Source organism: Arachis duranensis, chromosome 5 (assembly GCF_000817695.3).
Source record: "Arachis duranensis cultivar V14167 chromosome 5, aradu.V14167.gnm2.J7QH, whole genome shotgun sequence".
Classification (NCBI taxonomy): domain Eukaryota; kingdom Viridiplantae; phylum Streptophyta; class Magnoliopsida; order Fabales; family Fabaceae; genus Arachis; species Arachis duranensis.
The window spans coordinates 106,225,178-106,231,573 of NC_029776.3; positions in this window are offsets into that span (position 1 = coordinate 106,225,178).

The following is a 6,396-nucleotide window of genomic DNA, read 5'->3' on the forward strand; positions in this document are numbered from 1 at the left end:
ACAGAGGAAAAGAAAAATCAGATACAAGCTTAAAGTGTTTCTGACTGGTGCAAAAACAAATGGAGAACTTAGCCTCATAGTTATAGTCTAGGCCACCCACTCCGTTTGCTATCCTAAGTAATGTGGGACTAATTCAACCAAATCCTAACAATTGGAGATTATTAGTGTTGCAAGTGTGAGGAGTGTCGAAGTTAGTCCCACATAAAAGAAAGCAAGGAAGAGTGAGGAGTTTATAAGACGAGAGACTCATTAACTTGACGCCTTAAGGTTTTGAGTTGGATGTGGTGTCTTCTCATCTTATGTTCTCTCGCTTGATTCCTCCCCGAAGTCTCTGCGGTAGTCGAGAACTCTCCACGGTCGGTCCAACACGTATTGACTGTCACCTACAAAATTTACCCATCTATAATTACATTAAATAATTTCATTTCTAAAAAAAATACTAATATTTCTTTCGTATAAAAAAAATCGGCCAAAAATAGAAATCCCAAGTGAAAGATTTATTGTCTCTGGATTCATAACATGGAAACAAATTTTATTGATATAATAATAAAAAAATTATTTTATATTCTAAAGAAAATTAAAGTTCATTTTTAAAGATTCAAAATCTATAATGTTAATTAAAGTTGACCTTAGCTAGGCCATTTTATGGCATGTAGTCCTGTCATCTGACTCATCTCCTACTTAAAATCACGTGTTGCTTTTTCATGAAGACTACAGTTCAGATGGAGCTAAGTTTTTTATTTTTTTAAGTTATACCCTTACACACTTTTTTTTATTTTTAAATTATGAGTTTCATATATCAATTTCTTAATCATAGTTAAAATTTAAATTCGGTGTACCTTCTAACAAAGTAAATATAATTGCTATTAAACCAAGTCTTGCAATGTAGATGGAGATAAGTTTGATCCCAACATCAAGTTGACAAGATTGATTAAATTCTAAAAAAATAAAAAATAAATTTATGTAAATGAAGTGTTTTTATTTATTTTAGAAAATGATTATTTTTTCAGATAAAAACATTCTCCAAAGTTTAAAATTTTATATTTTAATGTGTATTTTATTTTGGTAACTAATTTTAATTTTTAAATAATATAATAAATTTGTGTGTAAATATATATATTTTTATTTATTTTTTTATGTATATTTTATATTTTAATATATATTTTATATTAATAATTAATTTTAATATATACTTAATATAATTAATTTATAAGATAGTAATTAACATAACCATGAACCTATCCGGAACTAGCTTAGAATAGAATGACTAGGTGTATCCGAAAAAAACAGAAGGAATGACTAGGAATTTAATTTCACCCAACCACCACATAAATGTGTGTAAATAAAGACCAAAAAGAATGTGTGTAAATGAGAAATATTATGTATATTTATTTAAAAATAATTTATAAAATATGAGAAAAAATAAAATATATATATATATAAAAAGCTATACACATGTGTAAATGTAATAAATCTACCAACACTTTACTAGTCGTGGAACACTAATAAGTAATAAGTAATAACTAGCCAAAAAAGTTGGAGCATTTAATTGAGGTTATAAGAATAAACAATCTGGTTTTTATCCATTCATATAAAAAAGATAATGCAATTCTAAATAAAAAAATAAATAATATTTTTATTTTATTATTTTTAGAAAATTCCATTTTTGTTACAAAATTATTTTTATGTAAAAGTGATATTAAAAATATAAACACATATTATATTAGATAGTTCAATAAAATCTTTTAAATCTTCTAACAATTTTTTATTCTTATGTTTACATATAGTTATTTTATTTAAATAATTTTCTTAAAAAAAAAAACTTCAACAAAAGAAGATTCTTTTGATTCTTGATGATGTGCATGACTTGCCATTCTTGATGACGTGGAAAACTTGGTTTGGTTCTGTTTACAATCACATGGGATGAAAAGGTTTTTTATGAGCTTCAAGAGTTCAAGTGTTCAACGATGACTTTAAAACTAGGCTCTTATTAAACGTAACTGCTAAGGCTGTTGAATTCATTATTATCTATATATATCCCGAGTGAAAATTAATTAAATTTATCATCTAAGAAAAATAAAATATTTGTAAAATTTACTATTATCTGTTCTTGTAATTTTTACCGGTAACAAATAAATTTATTATAATTAAAATCTAAATCAAAGATTTAACTTAATTTTTGTTTAGTTTTATGATTAATTTCACATTTTAACTTTAAAAATACGATCAACATTTATAAATTTTAAAAGTAAAAATTTAGATATTTATAAACTTTTAGCTGTTAATTTTATATAAAAATAATTGTAATTCTAATAAAATTGTAAAAAAATAGAAAAAAAAAGAAGATGAAATTTTTTTTATTAATTGCTAATTAATTGAATGATAAAGATAAAACTAAATATATATAAAGTATTATCTATTAAAGATAAAAGTAAAAATAAGATAAAAAGATAATATAAAGATAAGATAAGATAATAAACATTATATTTATTAGCATGAATTTATGTACCGTGAAACTTATTTATTAGGGATAAGTATTATTTTGGTCCCTCACGTTGAGGGTCGGAATCGAACTCGTCCCTAATCTAATTTTCAATTTAGAATCGTTCTTAACGTTTTTTTTTCGTATTAAAATCGTCTTTTAATTTTTTATGGACAAAAATAGAGGGGAGGGGGAGGAGGGAAAGGGGAAAGGGGAGGGTATTTTTGTCCAAAAAAATAAAAAGGACGATTTTAATACGAAAAAAAAATATTAAGAACGATTCTAAATCGAAAATTAGATTAAGGACGGGTTCGATTCCGACCTTCAACGTGAGGGACCAAAACAATACTTATCCCTATTTATTATTATCGGTGGAAGAATACAAAGTCTGTATGTTTTCATATATACCTTCCTCTCATCTCTGGCGTTTACTTTGATTAGTCAAAGTCTTTCCTATTGACTCTATCCATAACCCTCTACATTTGAGTATATATTATATTATTGTTATTTATTTAGGAACTAATTCAGTGGGAGTACGTACTCCTCATCTAGCGCCCGACGCTCTGCTAGGGTTTCACTGCGCCACCTCCATGGTTACACCTTTCTTTGTCTTTTCTTCGTCAAACTCTTTTCCATCTTCTTCTATTTTTTATTTTTTCTTAATTTCTTTTTCACTTAGCTCCCTAATTTTCGTTTTCTCTCCCAATTCATTGCTCTTTTAATCCATTCCATTTTCTAATTCACTCATTCCATATATCTTATGTCTCTTTGGAATCATTGAATACCAATTCTGACTTTCTCTACACCATGAACAACAAATCAGAGACTCAGAACCCTCGTATAATTGCTATGACGGTGGAGGGTGCCAGCCTTCAAGTGGCACCCAAAGAAATATGAAACTGCTCTCGTGGAATTGTCGGGGTTTGGGAGACCCCTGACAATCCACAATCTTAAAGGGATTTGCAAATCCTACTCCCCCGAGGTTGGTTTTATCTGTGAAACAAAAAATCAATCTTGACAAGTTGAAGGAAAACTAAGATCTTGTGGTTTCAAGGAATGGTTTATTGTAGATCCGGATGGATTATCAGGGGATTTGGCAATGGCATGGAGGGATGGTTGCACTGTTCAGATTTTACAGCATGGTAGATTTTTTATTGCGGCATCAGTTCTGACAGCTGGTTCTAATGATCCCTATGGTGTTCTAGGTGTTTATCTCAGTTCAAATGATCAACATAGAATGGCTCAATTTGCTGAATTAACTTCAGTCACCCAACAGTTCAATGGTAAGATTGTGTTAATGGGGGATTTTAATGCCATTTCTAATCAATTGGAGAAAGAAGGTGGGGGTGCTAAATCTCCTTCTTCTATTGAAACCTTTAATAGTTTTATTGATGATAATTCCCTGATTGATATTGGTATGGTCGGAAGACCATTCACTTGGTCAAATAGACGGAGGGGTGATGAGTTGATACAGGAAAGACTGGACCAATTTCTGGTAGGAGTTGATTGGCAGCAACTCTATCCCAATGCAACGGTTCTTAGACTGTCAGAATCAGGCTCGGATCATGCCCCTCTTATCCGAGACTCTAATCCGAGAACTGAGAGATCTAAACGCCGATTCAAATTCCAAGAAAGATGGTGTTCCAATGATGAAATACGGCAGATTGTTAGAGAGGTTTGGCATGAACAGATTCATGGTTCAGCCATGTATATCCTAGCTCAAAAAATAAAGCATTGTCGGCATAAGATTGTCAAATGGTAGCAAGAACACAGATCTAATTCGAAGGTGGAGATTGATTTACTATAGTTTGAATTCAGCCATGCAGTCTGAATTAGAGGAACTTCGTTTAGCAGGAATTCATGGAGGCGACATCATTTCAGAAATAGAGGACAAACTTGAAAAAGCATTGCAAAATGAGGAATCTTATTGGAAAGATAAGTCTAGAGTCAAATGGCTCAAATCTGGTGATAGAATACAGCTTTCTTCCATCAGAAATTTAGAAATCGAACCCGAAGGAATAGAATTTGGCAACTAACTGGCAATGATGGTGAAATGGCTACTTCAAATGCTGGTATTGCTTCTGTGGCTGAATCTTATTTCAAGGACATCTTTTCCTCCAATTGTCATGAGAATCCTGAACCTCTGTTTACTGATTTTGAACCTAAGGTTACAGCTCACATGAACCGTAGGCTTCAAAGACCAGTGACTATGGAGGAAGTGAAACGCGCAACATTTAGCATTCATCCTCAAAGTGCCCCAGGAGATGATGGTATGACAGCAAAAAATTTTTTAAAGCTTCTGGAACATACTTAGTGGTGATGTGTTTCGAGCAGTTAATAGCTTCTTTTCTGGGGGCAGAATCTTGAAGGGTTTTAACCACACTCAAATCTGTCTTATTCCCAAGATTTCTGATGCTAAAGATATGACTCAGGTAAGACCAATAAGCCTATCTTCAGTCTTTTACAAGATTATCTCCAAAGTATTTGTACATAAGCTTCAGAGTATGATGAATAGACTAATTAGCCCTACGCAAAGTGCTTTTATTAAAGGCAAATTAATCTCTGATAATATCCTAATTGCTCACGAGTGTATGCATTACTTGAAGAGCAAAAAAAGGGGTCTCGAAAATGAAATGACGCTAAAATTAGATATGAGTAAGGCATATGATAGGGTGGAATGGCACTTTCTTTGGTTTATATTGGAGAAGTTTGGTTTTGACTCTCGATGGATCATGTGGATTCGAGAATTAGTGACAACTGTTTTTTATTCTGTTATTATGGAAGGACAACCTTATGGTTTCTTCAAACCAAATAGAGGTATTCGATAAGGAGATCCTCTATCCCCCTATCTTTTTCTTTTTTGTGCAGAAGGTCTCTCCTTCTTGCTACACAAGGCAGAACAAAACAGACTAATTCAGGGTCTTCAGATACATAGGCGATGTCCCAAGGTCAACCACCTCCTGTTTGCTGATGATTCCATTTTATTCTGTAAGGATAATCCTGAAGCATGTTCAAATATCCTACATTTATTGAATTCTTATGAAAGCATCAGTGGCCAAAGGGTAAATCTTAATAAATCTGTTGTATTTTTTAGCCACAACACTCCGTCCACTACTCGTACACTACTGGCTAACTCTATGAATATTAATCATATTGGGGCTCGGGATAAATACCTTGGTTTGCCTTCTACAGTCTCTAAATCAAAAAAGGCTTCTTTTAGTATGATCAAAGAAAAGGTTCGGAAAAGAATCCAAGGGTGGAAGTGCAATCTTCTTTCGTCAGGTGGTAGACACGTATTGCTTAAGGCAGTGGGAGAAGCTATTCCTATTTATACATTGTCTTGCTTCAAGTTGCCTGATGGTTTAATTTCGGAAATTCACTCTCTACTTTCTCAGTTATGGTGGGGACAAAAAGGTTCTGAAAGGAGGATGGCTTGGATTAGCTGGGACACTATGACTCGCTCACGAAAAGAAGGAGGCCTTGGATTTAAAGATCTCAGAATCCAAAATCTGGCGCTTTTTGGCAAACAGTTTTGGCGACTTGTAACACAGCCTACTTCCTTATTATCCAAAATCTTAAGAGGTAAATACTTTAGCAATGGTAATGCTATAACAGCAGAAATTGGAGTCTTACCTTCTTGAGGATGGAGGAGCATACTGGAAGGCCGAAAGATTATTGAAAAAGGTCTTAATTGGGCCGTGGGTACTGGTGAGGATATCCGAACCTTTGAGGATCCTTGGCTGCCTCCTCCGTATCCTTTAATGATTTCTGACATGCCAAATAGACAGGCTATTTCTAAGTTGTTTCCAAGAGTTAAAGATCTAATTACTGAAGATAGAAATTGGAATCAGAATCTCATTCAAGAACTATCTTCCCAAGACGTTGCAAACAGGATTTTGTCAGTTAAAATTCAG